This window comes from Pleurodeles waltl, chromosome 10 (assembly GCF_031143425.1).
Source record: "Pleurodeles waltl isolate 20211129_DDA chromosome 10, aPleWal1.hap1.20221129, whole genome shotgun sequence".
Classification (NCBI taxonomy): domain Eukaryota; kingdom Metazoa; phylum Chordata; class Amphibia; order Caudata; family Salamandridae; genus Pleurodeles; species Pleurodeles waltl.
Window position 1 is genome coordinate 75,942,206 of NC_090449.1, and position 17,071 is coordinate 75,959,276.

The window sequence follows — 17,071 nt, forward strand, 5'->3', positions numbered from 1 at the left end:
GCTGCTGCCAACCCCTCAGACAGGTTTCTGCCCTCCTGGGGTCCAGCCAGGCCTGGCCCAGGAAGGCAGAACAAAGGACTTCCTCAGAGAGAGGGTGTTACACACTCTCCCTTTGGAAAAAGGTGTCAGGGCTGGGGAGGAGTAGCCTTCCCCAGCCTCTGGAAATGCTTTGATGGGCACAGATGGTGCCCATCTCTGCATAAGCCAGTGTACACCGGTTCAGGGATCCCCCAGCCCTGCTCTGGCGCGAAACTGGACAAAGGAAAGGGGAGTGACCACTCCCCTGACCTGCACCTCCCAGGGGAGGTGCCCAGAGCTCCTCCAGCGTGCCCCAGACCTCTGCCATCTTGGATTCAGAGGTGTGCTGGCACACTGGACTGCTCTGAGTGGCCAGGGCCAGTAGGTGACGTCAGAGACTCCTTCTGATGGGCTCTTACCCGTATTACTAGCCTATCCTCCTTCCTAGGTAGCCAAACCTCCTTTTCTGGATATTTAGGGTCTCTGCTTTGGGGAATTCTTCAGATACCGAATGCAAGAGCTCACCAGAGTTCCTCTGCATCTCTCTTCACCTTCTGCCAAAGGATCGACCGCTGACTGCTCAGGACGCCTGCAAAACCGCAACAAAGTTGCAAAGACGACTACTGCAACCTTGTATCGCTTATCCTGCCGCCTTCTCGACTGTTTCCTGGTGGTGCATGCTCTGGGGGTAGCCTGCCTCCTTCTTGCACCAGGAGCTCTGAAGAAATCTCCCGTGGGTCGACAGAATCTTCCCCCTGCAACCGCAGGCAACAAAAGACTGCATCACCAGTCCTCCGGGTCCCCTCTCAGCACGACGAGCGTGGTCCCTGGAACTCAGCAACTCTGTCCAAGTGACTCCCCCAGTCCAGTGACTCTTCAGTCCAAGTTTGGTAGAGGTAAGTCCTTGCCTCCCCACGCTAGACTGCTTTGCTGGGTACCGTGTGATTTGCAGCTGCTCCGGCTCCTGTGCACTCTTCCAGGATTTCCTTCGTGCACAGCCAAGCCTGGGTCCCCGACACTCTAACCTGCAGTGCACAACCTTCTGAGTTGTCCTCCGGTGTCGTGGGACTCCCTTTTGTGTCTTCGGGTGGACTCCGGTTCACTCCTCTTCCAAGTGCCTGTTCAGGTACTTCTGTGGGTGATGCCTGCTTCTGTGAGGGCTCCCTAACTTGCTGGGCGCACCCTCTGTCTCCTCATCCAAGTGGCGACATCCTGGTCCCTCCTGGGCCACAGCAGCATCCAAAAACCCTAACCGCGTCCCTTGCAGCTAGCAAGGCTTGTTTGCGGTCTTGCTGCGTGGGAACACCTCTGCAAGCTTCTTCACGACGTGGGACATCCATCCTCCAAAGGGGAAGTTCCTAGACCTCTTCGTTCTTGCAGAAACCAAAGCTCCTTCCATCCGGTGGCAGCTTCTTTGCACCCTCAGCTGGCATTTCCTGGGCATCTGCCCACTCTCGACATTTTTGCGACTCTTGGACTTGGTCCCCTTGTTTCACAGGTACTCAGGTCTGGAAATCCACTGTTGTTGCTTTGCTGGTGTTGGTCTTCCTTGCAGAAACCCCCTATCACGACTTCCGTGCTCTCTGTGGGTTATAGGTGCTCTTTACACCTACATTTCATGGTCTTGGGGTGGGCAATTTTTCTAACCCTCACTGTTTTCTTACAGTCCCAGCGACCCTCTACAAGCTCACATAGGTTTGGGGTCCATTCGTGGTTCGCATTCCACTTTTGGAGTATATGGTTTGTGTTGCCCCTATACCTATGTGCTCCTATTGCAATCTACTGTAACTTTACATTGCTTGCATTACTTCCTTTTGCTGTTACTGCATATTTTTGGTATTGTGTACATATATCTTGTGTATATTTGGCATCCTCATACTGAGGGTACTCACTGAGATACTTTTGGCATATTGTCATAAAAATAAAGTACCTTTATTTGTAGTATATCTGTGTATTGTGTTTTCTTATGATATTGTGCATATGACACCAGTGGTATAATAGGAGCTTTGCATGTCTTCTAGTTCAGCCTAAGCTGCTCTGCTATAGCTACCTTCTATCAGCCTAAGCTGTTAGAAACACCTCTTCTACACTAATAAGGGATAACTGGGCCTGGTACAGAGTGTAAGTACCCCTTGGTATCCACTACAAGCCAGGCCAGCTTCCTACATTGGTTGTGCAGCAGTGGGATAAGTACTTGCAACTACTTACCACTTTGTCATTGTGTACTTTTCATAAGAGAATAATATACAAAACAAGTTCAGTCCATGTACACCTAACCAAAAAGATTTGCTTTTCTTCTCTTACACTATCTGCTAAGTGCTGAAAAGTACTCCTAAACTTTCAAAAAAAGTTTCAAAAAAGTTTCAAAAAAGTTGAAAAAGTTTTTTTCTTGTTCCTTAAAAAGTCCTGAAACTTTTTCTATCTTTTATCTGTCTCTAAACCTTTTTCTATTATGTGTGGTGTAGGAATTCCTCTTAATATGGTCAGTACAACTTATGACAATCTTAACTTTAAGAGCCTAAGGAGTCTCTGCATTGATAGAGGTTTAGTGGTAGAAAAGAACCCTTCTAGAGAGTTACTGTCTAATATGCTTATTGAGAATGATAAGGCCCAGGGTGCACCTCATCTGCAAAGTTGATAGATAGCTCCCACTCTGACTCAGGGGAGCCCCTTGAGAGAGTGTTACAGGGTGCCCTTCTTAATCTGCCCCTTAGCAGACCACCTAGCAATGCTGGTAGTACCAGAAGCTCCCATCACAGTAGGGATGTTTTTGTTCCTGTAGGCCAGGTTGTTAGGGTGCCAACTGTTTCGGCCACGTCTCCCTCTGCTCATTCAAATCTTTCTTCTGTGTCAAAACATTTCCAACCCACCCACCCTGATGACAAGATGTTAGAAAGGGAACTCAATAAGTTGAGAGTGGAAGAGACCAGGCTGAAGCTTAAACAGCAACAGCTAGCTTTAGACAGGGAATCCCTAGACTTAGAAAAAGAGAGACAGAGGTTGGGGTTTGGACCCCATGGTGGCAGCAGCAGTATTCCTGATAGCAATCCTGTGAAAGAGCATGATTCTAGGAATCTGCACCAGATAGTTCCCCCTTACAAGGAGGGGGATGACATTAACAAGTGGTTTGCTGCACTTGAGAGGGCCTGTATGGTACAGGGAGTCCCTCAAAGGCAGTGGGCTGCTATCCTATGGCTATCTTTCAGTGGAAAGGGTAGGGATAGGCTCCTTACTATTAAGGAAAGTGATGTCAATAATTTTACAATTTTGAAGAATGCACTCTTGGATGGATTTGGCTTAACCACTGAACAATACAGGATTAAGTTCAGAGAAACCAGAAGAGTCCTCACAAGACTGGGTAGACTTTGTTGACTATTCAGTGAAGGCCTTGGAGGGGTGGTTACATGGCAGTAAAGTTTCTGACTATGAAAGCCTGTACAATCTAATCTTGAGAGAGCATATTCTGAATAACTGTGTGTCTGATTTGTTACACCAATATCTAGTGGACTCAGATCTGACCTCTCCCCAAGAATTGGGAAAGAAGGTAGACAAATGGGTCAGAACCAGCGTGAACAGAAAAGTTCATACAGGGGGTGACAAGGATGGCAAGAAGAAGGATGGTAAGTCTTCAGACAAGGGTGGGGACAAATCTAAAAATGAGTCTTCATAAGGCCCACAAAAACACTCTGGTGGGGGTGGTGGGTCCAAATCCTCTTCTAATCAAGTAAAAAACCATGGTGCTATTTATGTAAAGTAAAAGGCCATTGGACAACTGATGCCAGTTGTCCAAAGAAAAGCACCAAGCCTCCCACTACCACAACCCCTACTGCAACCTCTAGTGCCCCTAGTAATAGCAGTGGTGGTGGGAGCAAACCTACTAATAGCCAATCCAAGGGAGTAGCTGGGCTCACTTTTGGTAATTTAGTTGGGGTTGGTCTTGTTAGGGAGACCACAGAGGCTGTGCTAGTCTCTGAAGGTGCCATTGATTTGGCCACCTTGGTTGTTTGTCCCCTTAATATGGATAAGTACAAGCAACTCCCCCTAATCAATGGTGTTGAGGTTCAGCCCTACAGGGACACAGGTGCCAGTGTTACCATGGTAATAGAGAAACTGGTACACCCTGAACAACACCTACTTGGTCACCAGTACCAAGTGACAGACGCTCATAACAACACTTAGCCACCCCATGGTTGTTGTAAATCTCAACTGGGGGAGGGGGGGGGGGTTACTGGTCCAAAGAAAGTTGTGGTAGCCTCAGATTTACCTGTAGACTGTCTACTAGTGAATGATTTAGAGACATCAGCTTGGGCAGAAGTGGCGTTGGAGGCTCATGCAGCAATGCTGGGCATTCCTGGGCATATTTTTGCTTTGACAAGGGCTCAGGCCAAAAAGGACAGGGTGACTTGGATCCTGGAACAATGGACCAAGTGCTCCCTAAAGCTAGGGTTAGTAAGGGTAAATCCATACCTACTATCCCTCCCTCTACAGATGATTCAACTTCTGAGGAAGAAGAATTTCCACCCTGTGCTGAACCTTCACCAGAGGAGCTGGCAGCAGACACTGCTGAGCTTTTGGGTGGAGGGGGGCCTGCCAGGGAGGAGCTGAGTGTGGCACAGCAATCCTGTCCCACATTAGAGGGTCTCAGACAGCAAGCTGTCAAACAGCAAAATGGGGATGTCAGTGACTCACATAGAGTTTACTGGGAGGACAACCTCTTGTACACAGAGGCAAGGGACCCAAAACCTGGAGCAGCCAGGAGATTGGTCATTCCCCTGCAGTACAGAGAGTTCCTCCTAACTCTAGCACATGACATTCATTTGGCTGGAAATTTGGGTCAGATTAAAACATGGGAAAGGCTTGTCCCCCTGTTTCACTGGCCTAGGATGTCAGAGGACACAAAAGACTTTTGTAAGTCCTGCGTGACCTGCCAAGCCAGTGGCAAGACTGGTGGCACTCCAAAGGCTCCCCTTATTCTACTGCATGTGGTTGGGGTTGCCTTTGAAAGGGTAGGGGTTGACATAGTTGGCCCTCTTGACCCTCCTACTGCTTCAGGCAATAGGTTTATCTTGGTGGTAGTGGACCATGTCACAAGATATCCTGAAGCTATTCGTCTAAGGACCACTACAGCTCCTGCAGTGGCAAAAGCCCTCCTGGGAATCTTTTCCAGGGTGGGTTTCCCAAAAGAGGTGGTATCAGACAGGGGTAGCAACTTTATGTCTGCATACTTGAAGGCCATGTGGAAAGAATGTGCTGTAACATACAAATTCACCACACCTTATCATCCACAAACAAATGGACTGGTAGAGAGGTTTAATAAAACTCTCAAAGGAATGATAATGGGACTTCCTGAAAAACTCAGGAGGAGATGCGATGTCCTGTTACCTTGCCTCCTTTTTGCTTACAGGGAGGTACCCCAAAAAGGAGTGGGCTTCAGCCCCTTTGAACTCCTATTTGGTCACCCTGTAAGAGGTCCTCTAACACTTGTAAAGGAGGGTTGGGAACAACCTTTAAAAGCTCCTAAGCAAGACATGGTGGACTATGTACTCGGCCTAAGATCCAGAATGGCTGAGTACATGAAAAAGGCCAGTAAAAACCTTCAGGCCAGCCAAGAGCTCCAAAGGCAATGGCATGACCAGAAGGCTGTTCTGATTGAGTACCAACCAGGACAGAAAGTGTGGGTATTGGAGCCTGTGACCCCAAGAGCACTCCAAGACGAATGGACTGGACCCCATCTCATTGTTGATAAGAAGGGCGAGGTCACCTACTTGGTTGACCTGGGCACTGCCAGGAGTCCCCTTAGGGTGCTCCATGTCAATAGCCTTAAACCCTACTATGACAGGGCTGATCTCACCCTGCTCATGGCAACAGATGAAGGACAGGAAGAAGAGAGTGACCCTCTCCCTGATCTCTTCTCTTCCACAGAACAGGATGCTCTAGTGGAAGGTGTAGTTTTGGCAGACTGTCTTGCTGCTGAGCAAAAAGACAACTGCATAAACCTCCTAGGTCAGTTTTCTGAACTCTTTTCTACTGTGCCAGGCACCACTTCTTGGTGTGGGCACACCACAGATACTGGAGACAGCATGCCTGTCAAAAGTAAGATCTATAGGCAGCCTGACCATGTCAGGCACTGCATAAAACAAGAAGTTCGTAAAATGCTTGAACTAGGAGTGGTTGAACATTCTGAAAGCCCATGGGCCTCTCCTGTGGTGCTTGTACCAAAGCCTCACTCCAAAGATGGAAAAAGGGAAATGAGGTTTTGTGTGGATTACAGAGGTCTCAATCAGGTAACTAAAACTGCTGCTCACCCTATACCCAGGGCAGATGAGCTCATAGATACACTGGCATCTGCCAAGTATCTAAGCACCTTTGATTTGACTGCAGGGTATTGGCAGATCAAGTTACCAGAGGATGCTAAAGCAAAAACTGCATTTTCGACTATTGGGGGGGCACTACCAATTCACAGTAATGCCCTTTGGTTTGAAAAATGCACCTGCCACTTTTCAGAGGTTGGTGAATACAGTCCTGCAAGGGTTGGAGGCTTTTAGTGCAGCATATCTGGACGATATAGCTGTCTTTAGCTCCACCTGGGATGATCACCTGGTCCACCTGTGGAAAGTTTTGGAGGCCCTGCAGAAGGCAGGTCTCACTATCAAGGCTTCAAAGTGCCAGATAGGGCAGGGGAAAGTGGTTTATCTGGGACACCTGGTAGGTGGAGAAAAGATTGCACCACTTCAGGGGAGAATCCAAACAATCATGGATTGGGTTCCCCCTACAACTCAGACTCAGGTGAGAGCCTTCTTAGGCCTCACTGGGTATTACAGGAGGTTCATTAAGAACTATGGCTCCATTGCAGCCCCACTTAATGATCTCACTTCCAAGAAAATGCCTAAAAAGGTATTGTGGACAGCTAGCTGTCAGAAAGCTTTTGAGGAGCTGAAACAGGCCATGTGGTCTGCACCTGTCCTAAAAAGCCCATGTTACTCCAACAAATTTATTGTTCAAACTGATACATCTGAATTAGGGGTAGGGGCAGTCTTATCACAACTCAATTCTGAGGGCCAGGATCAACCTGTTGCTTTCATCAGCAGGAGGTTGACCCATAGAGAAAAGTGTTGGTCTGCCAGAGAGAGGGAGGCCTTTGCTGTGGTCTGGGCACTGAAGAAGTTGAGGCCATACCTGTTTGGCACTCACTTCATTGTTCAGACAGACCACAAACCTCTTCTTTGGCTAAAACAAATGAAAGGTGAAAACCCTAAATTGTTGAGGTGGTCCATATCTCTACAGGGAATGGACTATACAGTGGAACATAGACCTGGGAGTACCCACTCCAATGCAGATGGACTCTCCAGATATTTCCACTTAGACAATGAAGACTCATCAGGTCATGGCTAGTCTTATTGTCCTTCGTTTGGGAGGGGTTGCGTAGGAAAGTACCATCTTGCCTGGTATGTTACCCCCATATTTCTCTGTATATATGTTGTTTTAGTGTATGTGTCACTGGGACCCAGTGCTCATAAGTGTGCCCTGTATGTGTTCCCTGTGTGATGACTAACTGTCTCACTGTCTCACTGAGGCTCTGCTAACCAGAACCTCAGTGGTTATGCTCTCTCTGCTTTCTAAATTGTCACTAACAGGCTCGTGACCAATTTCACCAATTCACATTGGCATACTGGAACACCCTTATAATTCCCTAGAATATGGTACTGAGCTACCCAGGGTATTGGGGTTCCAGGAGATCCCTATGGGCTGCAGCATTTCTTTTGCCACCCATAGGGAGCTCTGACAATTCTTACACAGGTCTGCCACTGCAGCCTGAGTGAAATAACGTCCACGTTATTTCATAGCCAGTTACCACTGCACTTAAGTAACTTATAAATCACCTATATATCTAACCTCCACCTGGTGAAGGTTGGGTGCTAAGTTACTTAGTGTGTGGGCACCCTGGCACTAGCCAAGGTGCCCCCACATAGTTCAGGGCAAATTCCCCGGACTTTGTGAGTGCGGGGACACCATTTCACGCGTGCACTATGCATAGGTCACTACCTATGTATAGAGTCACAATGGTAACTCCGAACATGGCCATGTAACATGTCTATGATCATGGAATTATCACCCCAATGCCATTCTGGCATTGGGGAGACAATTCCATGATCCCCCAAGCCTCTAGCACAGACCCGGGTACTGCCAAACTGCCTTTCCCGGGGTTTCACTGCAGCTGCTGGCAACCCCTCAGACAGGTTTCTGCCCTCCTGGGGTCCAGCCAGGCCTGGCCCAGGAAGGCAGAACAAAGGACTTCCTCAGAGAGAGGGTGTTAAACCCTCTCCCTTTGGAAAAAGGTGTCAGGGCTGAGGAGGAGTAGCCTCCCCCAGCCTCTGGAAATGCTTTGATGGGCACAGATGGTGCCCATCTCTGCATAAGACAGTCTACACCGGTTCAGGGATCCCCCAGCCCTGCTCTGGCACGAAACTGGACAAAGGAAAGGGGAATGACCACTCCCCTGACCTGCACCTCCCAGGGGAGGTGCCCAGAGCTTCTCCAGCGTGCCCCAGACCTCTGCCATCTTGGATTCAGAGGTGTGCTGGCACACTGGACTGCTCTGAGTGGCCAGGGCCAGCAGGTGACGTCAGAGACTCCTTCTGATGGACTCTTACCTGTGTTACTAGCCTATCCTCCTTCCTAGGTAGCCAAACCTCCTTTTCTGGCTATTTAGGGTCTCTGCTTTGGGGAATTCTTCAGATACCGAATGCAAGAGCTCACCAGAGTTCCTCTCCATCTCTCTCTTCACCTTCTGCCAAAGGATCGACCGCTGACTGCTCAGGACGCCTGCAAAACCGCAACAAAGTTGCAAAGACGACCACTGCAACTTTGTGTCGCTTATCCTGCCGCCTTCTCGACTGTTTCCTGGTGGTGCATGCTCGGGGGTAGCCTGCCTCCTTCTTGCACCAGGAACTATGAAGAAAACTCCAGTGGGTCGACGGAATCTTCCCCCTGCAACTGCAGGTATCAAAAGACTGCATCACCGGTCCTCTGGGTCCCCTCACAGCACAACGAGTGTGGTCCCTGGAACTCAGCAACTCTGTCCAAGTGACTCCCCTAGTCCAGTGACTCTTCAGTCCAAGTTTGGTGGAGGTAAGTCCTTGCCTCCCAACGCTAGACTGCATTGCTGGGTACCGCGTGATTTGCAGCTGCTCCGGCTCCTGTGCACTCTTCCAGGATTTCCTTTGTGCACAGCCAAGCCTGGGTCCCCGACACTCTAACCTGCAGTGCACAACCTTCTGAGTTGTCCTCCGGCGTCGTGGGACTCCCTGTTGTGTCTTCGGGTGGACTCCGGTTCACTCCTCTTCCAAGTGCCTGTTCTGGTACTTTTACAGGTGCTGCCTGCTTCTGTGAGGGCTCCCTGACTTGCTGGGCGCCCCCTCTGTGTCCTCATCCAAGTGGCGACATCCTGGTCTCTCCTGGGCCACAGCAGCATCCAAAAACCCGTACCGCAACCCTTGCAGCTAGCAAGGCTTGTTTGTGGTCTTTCTGCGTGGGAACACCTCTGCAAGCTTCTTCACGACGTGGGACATCCATCCTCCAAAGGGGAAGTTCCTAGACCTCTTCGTTCTTGCAGAAACCGAAGCTCCTTCCATCCGGTGGCAGCTTTTTGCACCCTCAGCTGGCATTTCCTGGGCATCTGCCCACTCTCGACATTGTCGCGACTCTTGGACTTGGTCCCCTTGTTTCACAGGTACTCAGGTACGGAAATCCACTGTTATTGCTTTGCTGGTCTTCCTTGCAGAAACCCCCTATCACGACTTCCGTGCTCTCTGGGGGTTATAGGTGCACTTTACACCTACTTTCAGGGTCTTGGGGTAGGCTATTTTTCTGACCCTCACTGTTTTCTTACAGTCCCAGCGACCCTCTACAAGCTCACATAGGTTTGGGGTCCATTCGTGGTTCGCATTCCACTTTTGGAGTATATGGTTTGTGTTGCCCCTATACCTATGTGCTCCTATTGCAATCTACTGTAACTTTACATTGCTTGCATTACTTCCTTTTGCTATTACTGCATATTTTTGATATTGTGTACATATATCTTGTGCATATTTGGCATCCTCATACTGAGGGTACTCACTGAGATACTTTTGGCATATTGTCATAAAGATAAAGGTTGTCATTCCAACCTCGGCGGTAAAAGGCGCTTACCGCCAGACAGAAGACCGCCATAACACCGCCGCGGTCGCGGTAAACTGCCACGGTCATTCTGACCCACACTAGGCAAACCGCTAAAATACCGCCATCCACAAAAGTCCACCACACCAAAGGTCAGCGATAAACTGCCGATGACCAAACCTCCACCGTCACGCCAACAGAAATACGCCCATGCCATTACGGCCCACGAATCCACGCGGCGGTCTTTCAACCGCGGTATTCTATTGGCGGTACACACCGCCGCGGTCGAAATACACATACACCTACAAAACACTACCACATTGGACAATTCGAAATACACACACCTGATACACATACACACACCACTCCCACACACCCAATACATTATAAAACACACACCCACATCACTCACAATCCCCTACGACCAGAAATTTCGAACGAAGACCAGAGAGAGACACCACAGTCTACAAACAAGCATCCACAGGCACACAATACCAATACCCACAGAACTTCCACGCACCTCACACAACACACCACTAAATAGCACCCCACCTATCACTACACACTCCACCCCATACATCATCCACACCACCCCATGGCACCTCAAAGACACCCAGGTTCTCAGATGCTGAACTCAGGGTCATGGTGGAGGAAATCCTACGAGTAAAGCCCCAGCTGTTCGGGACACAGGTGCAGCACACCACCATTGCCAGGAAGATGGAGCTATGGAGCAGAATAGTGGACAGGGTCAATGCTGTGGGACAGCACCCAAGAAATCGGGATGACATCAGGAAGAGGTGGAACGACCTACGGGGGAAGGTGCGTTCTATGGTATCAAGGCACAACATCGCGGTACAGCGGACTGGCGGCGGACCCCCACCTCCTCCCCCCGAATTTACAACATGAGAGGAGCAAGTCTTGAACATCCTGCCTCCTGAGGGCCTCGCTGGAGTAGGCGGAGGAATGGACTCTGGTAAGTCTCATCTTCACTACTTCATCCCCCCCACCCCACCTGCATGCCAACTCATACCCCCACCTTCACCCCCTTCACATCTACCCCTTTCAAATGTCTCACCATCACAACCCACCCATCCCAAAACTTAGCCCTGCATGCGGCCCCAAGGCATGGACACCCATCACCAAAGCATGCCCAATGCACGTACCCATCACCCCCCCCCCCCAAACACCGTCACAACAGCCCCCACAAAGGAATGCCAGCACTGGGGTACACAGGCACCCACCCATTGCACGCCATTGGCAAACACAGAAGCAATAACCATACTTTTATACCCCTGCAGGACCCGAACGCCAGGTCATCGCGCAGGAGGGTCCACAGATGTCCCCTCCACCCCCAGAAGAGGCCCACATTGATGACAGCAGCTGTCTCCCTGGATCTAGATGACCAGCCCGGTCCATCGGGGACCTCGGGAGAGTCGGTTCCCCTCAGACAGGCACAGGCAGACCTTCCCCCCTCTGGGAACACCAGCACAGCACCCACCCAGCGGGCCCATACCTCTGTCCCCAGGACACGTCAATCAGCGGTGTGTCCACTACTACAGGGAACCCAGGGTAACCCACCACCCCAACAACAACAGGGACCTGGGGGCAGTGGTAGTGGGCACACGGTCCAGGGGACGGAGGCCCAAGGAAACAGGGGAACTCGGAGGGCAGCTGTGCGACAGGGGGGGACAGGCCAAGGGAACCCACTCTCCACGAGGCCCTCTCCTCCATCATGGGAACATACCACCGCTCCCAGGAGACGATGGCGACGGTCCTGGCCAGGTTTCAGGAAATCCAGCTTCTGCAGGAACAACAGTATATGGGGTTCAGGGAGGAACTGAGAAACATCAGTACCGCCATGGGTACCATCGTAGTGGCCCTGAATGAGTTAATCTCCACATTGCGGACCACTGTGGCACCTCAAAGGGCCCCTGACACTAGCATGGACCAAGAACAGGCTACCACCTCCGCCGGCGCTAGTGGACAGGAGGCCCCGACAGAAGACCAACAGGCCACCAGAACCCCACCCCCTGCAGAAGGCGAACCACCCCGCAAGCGGGCCCTGAGATCCAGGAAGAAGACAGAGTAACATGTCAAGACCCCGCCAGCAAAGGATACCGCCCTGATTGTCATCCCACTGTCCCACATTGTCACCCTGTCCAATCTTAAACTGCCCCTGCTCCACTTCCCACAGGCATTTGGACAATGCACCTGTGAACCTGATAGTCTGGACTCTGCCATGGACAATCCTCCACCATCACCCCTCACCGATTTGCAACCACCCATCCAAATTAGAGCACTTGAATAAACACACTTATTGCACATAAACAATCTGGAGTCTGTCTGTGATTTTAACAAATGTATTAGACATGACAGTGGCAAAATTGTTATTCACATAGTGATGCCAAAAAAACGCTGTCACACAGCTGTAGTCCATGGGGAAACTAAGCAGATGTCACGCAGTGGGGTCCACAGCTCTGAAAACGGAAGAGAAAGTCACAACACAGTTACCATACACTGGGGGAAAAAGTCAGACAGTAGAGAGGTAGGAGTCTTTAAGTAAATGTAATATGCCGGTGTGTACTCTTACCTGTGTGTCACTGTAAGTATTGCTCTATTACTGTGTTCCTGTTGTCTATGTCGACCTCTTCGGCTTCCTCTTCTTCACTCTCCACAGGCTCCACAGCTGCTACAACACCACCATCTGGACCATCCTCCGGCAGAAAAGGCACCTGGCGGCGCAAATCCATGTTGTGAAGCATACAGCAGGCCACGATGATCTGGCACACCTTCTTTGGTGAGTACATTAGGGATCCACCTGTCATATGGAGGCACCTGAACCTGGCCTTCAGGAGGCCAAAGGTGCGTTCGATCACCCTCCTAGTCCGCCCATGGGCCTCATTGTAGCGTTCCTCTGCCCTGGTCCTGGGATTCCTCACTGGGGTCAATAGCCAGGAAAGGCTGGGGTAACCAGAGTCCCCTAATAGCCACACACGGTGCCTCTGGAGTTGCCCCATCACATACGGGATGCTGCTATTGCGCAGGATGTAGGCGTCATGCACAGAGCCAGGGAACTTGGCATTAACATGGGAGATGTACTGGTCTGCCAAACAGACCATCTGTACATTCATCGAATGATAACTTTTCCTGTTCCTGTACACCTGTTCACTTTCTCTGGGGGTACCAAAGCCACATGGGTCCCATCAATGGCACCTATGATGTTGGGGATATGTCCAAGGGCATAGAAGTCACCCTTCACTGTAGGCAAATCCCCCACCTCAGGGAAAACGATGTAGCTCCGCCTGTGTTTGAGCAGGGCAGACAACACTCTGGACAACACCTTGGAAAACATAGGTTGAGACATCCCTGATGATATGGCCACTGTTGTTTGAAATGACCCACTTGCTAAGAAATGGAGTACTGACAGCACCTGCACTAGAGGGGGGATCCCTGTGGGTTGGCGGATGGGTGACATCAGGTCTGCCTCCAGCTGGGCACACAGTTCATGTATAGTGGCTAGGTCAAGCCTGTATGTCAGAATGACATGTCGTTCCTCCATTGTCGACAGGTCCACCAGCGGTCCGTACACGGGAAGATTCCTCCATCTCCTCGCATTGCCAAGCGGACGGTGCCTAGAAAGGACAACAGCGAGCACAGAGTCAATCAACCCACAGGTACGTTCCCACAGCTTGCACACAACACGATTCACTATGCATTGAATGGTGTGTATGAGTGTTTAGGAAAGGCCTAGGTATGTGTGACGCAGTAGAATTTAAGCCATGTGGGCCCTTGAAATAACGGCTGCCTGACCTGTGAAGTGTGACACTGGGATGTGAGGTCAATGCGCTGGCGTGGCACACCGTGGCGGTAGGCGGTCGAAGACCGCGGCGCAAAGCCGCATTGGTTCACATTGAATCCTATGGGTTTCAGGAGCCAATGACGATGTGCGCCGGCGGTCGCGGTACGTACCGCCGCAGGCGTGACCGCCATTTTCTATCAGCTTAATCACTCGATACCTGATCTTCCACAGGAGAGGACCTACACTGCAAGTGCTGCTGTGACCTCGGTCTGGAAGAGACAATGGCTGCTGCGACTGGGAAAGGGCCCCTGCCTTCACTTCTGAAGAATTGGAGAAACTCGTGGATGGGGTCCTCCCCCAGTATGCGCTACTCTACGGTCCTCCAGACCAACAGGTAAGTACACTGGGACCATGCTTTGTGGGCAATGCCTGGGTTGAGTCGGGTGGATGAAAGATGGTGAGGAGGGGAGCGATTGAGTCATGCATCAGACGACAGATGAGAGCATGTGCCACATGGCAAGGGTGGGGATGGGGGGCCACTCACATTGAGCATGCAGAAGGTGATGACAATTTTTTTCTCCCTGTACATGTCACATAGGTCAGCGCCCACCAGAAAATCGCGATTTGGCATGCCATCGCCAAGGACGTCCGGACCCTGGGGATCCACAACAGACGGGGCACCCACTGCCGGAAGAGGTGGGAGGACATCCGCCGCGGGAGCAGGAAGACGGCGGAGGCTCTGCTGGGGATGGCCTCCCAACGTAGGAGGGGTGCCAGTCGTCAATTGACCCCCCTGATGTCCCGGATCCTGGCGGTGGCCTACCCCGATTTGGATGGGCGCGTGAGGACATCACAGCAGACACAAGGGGGTGAGTACAGTCTCATTCTGGTGACTTTGCGCGCAGTGGAGGTGTCTGGGTGGGGGAGGAGGGCTGTGGGTCTCCCTAGGCCAGGGCGAATTCTGTAGGCTAGGCCCCTCCGTAAGGCATGGCCCTGTGCCCCCGCCCCCCACCTCTGTAGGGTGCCAAGTTCAGGTATCCATGGCCCTTTCTCATCTATGTGTGCAGTTGTCATCGATAGGCTTGTAGGCCATGTCCCACGGATTGCGTAGTGGACCCCAAGTGCGCGGCGTAGTGCAGGGGGCTTCTGTGTCTGTCTTGTCCGCCAACGGTAGCGGTAATCCATGCACTCAACATGTCTTCATTTCTCCCCCCCCTTTTTTGTGGTCTTCCTGTTCATGTGTGCATCAGCATCATCAGGCGGAGGAGAAGTGGCATCGGAGCACGAGGGAGCTGCATCTCACATGGCCATGGCGGGCCATGCAACTGAGTCGGATTTCACCAGTGAGACGGAGGGCGAGGGGAGCTCCACAGCGGGGACTCGTGCTGATGTCAGTGGCAGCGACTCGTCTTCTGAAGGGAGCTCCCTTGTGGTGGCGGCAACATCCGTGCCCCCCGCAACAACAGGTACAGCCGCCACCCAGCGCACCAGCACCGCCCTCCCAGCAGCCCCTCAGCCTTCGCCCCGTGCCCGCTCACCCAGGAAGGTGGGCATCTCCTTCGCTCCAGGCACCTCAGGCCCTGCCCCAGTCACCCCTGCTGCCCTCAGTGAGGAGGTCATTGACCTCCTGAGGACGCTCATTGTTGGTCAGTCTACCCTTTTGAATGCCATCCAGGGTGTAGAAAGGGAGGTGCACTGGAGTAATGCATACCTGGAGGGCATTCATTCGGGTCATGCTGCCCATCAGCGATCGTTCAACGCTCTGGCTTCAACACTGACGGCAGCAATTGTCCCTGTCTCTAGCCTCCCCCTCCAACTTCCTCCACCCAGACCCTGTACCTCTGCCTATCCCAGACACACCTACAGACCAGCCTGCACACACCTCAACACCCAAGGGAAGCTCATCCAGACATAAGCACCACACATCACACAAGCATTCACACAGGCAACATCCACATGCAGACATACCAACAGCCACTGCCTCCACTGTGTCCCCCTCCTCCTCGTCTCCCTCCTCCCTCCCTGTGACGTCTCCACTCACACTTGCATGCACAACATCTTCAGCCACTACGTCCATCACCAGCACACCCACCAGAACACTCCGCACACGTGCAGTCACCACCCCCACTACCATGTACACGTCCCCTGTGTCCTCTCCCAGTGTGTCTGTCACCCCTTCTTCCAAACCACACAAACGCAAGCAGCCACCCACCCAACAGCCATCCACCTCACGACAGCCTCCAGCCCAAGCACCTGCACCCAAAGACACCAGACTTCACACTCCTACAACCACATCCTCTTCCTCCACTCCCATACCCACTACACCTACCCGTCACTCTCTTTCCAAATTGCTTTTCCTTGCCAACCTTATCCTCTTTCCAACAACTCCCCCACCCCGTCCATCTCATAAGACTGCAATCAGCACCTCAGCCACCACCAAACCAGGACCTATCAGGACTGTTGTCCAAGGACTGTGGAGTCCCCCACTCTCAAGGGCAACAACTCCGGCGAGGAGCCAAGGCACGCCCAGCCCACCCCTGGAAAAGCACCCAAAAGTGAGCAGTGCCCGGCGCGAGAGGTCACGGACACCAGGGACCAAAATCCCTACCCTGGCTCCGTCTGGAAGTGGGGTGCCACCTGGCACACCGCCAAAGGGATCAAAGGGCCACAGATGACCAGGGAAGGGTGGGAAGGGCAGCACGGCCGACAAGTCCGGCAGCAGGCCAGCTGCCCAGGAGTGCCCCACCAGCCCCCTCCCAGGTGTGCAGGAGGACACCCAGAGGCCCGGTACGGCAGCCCAGGAGGGCCACGCAAGCCAACGGACAGATGGGCAGGAAGGCCCTGCCAGCCACATGCCAGGTGGCGAGTGACACCCATGCCTGGGCCGGAACCGCTGAACTGGGCCCTTTCAAACAAGCACCGCTGAACTGGGCCCTTTCACTCAAGCACCGCTGAACAGGGCACCTTCATCACAAGCACCGCTGAATTGGGCCCGCCGTCTCAAGCACCGCTGAACAGGGCACCGCCGTCTCAAGCACCGCTGAACTGGGCACCTTCATCACAAGCACCGCTGAATTGGGCCCCGCCGTCTCAAGCACC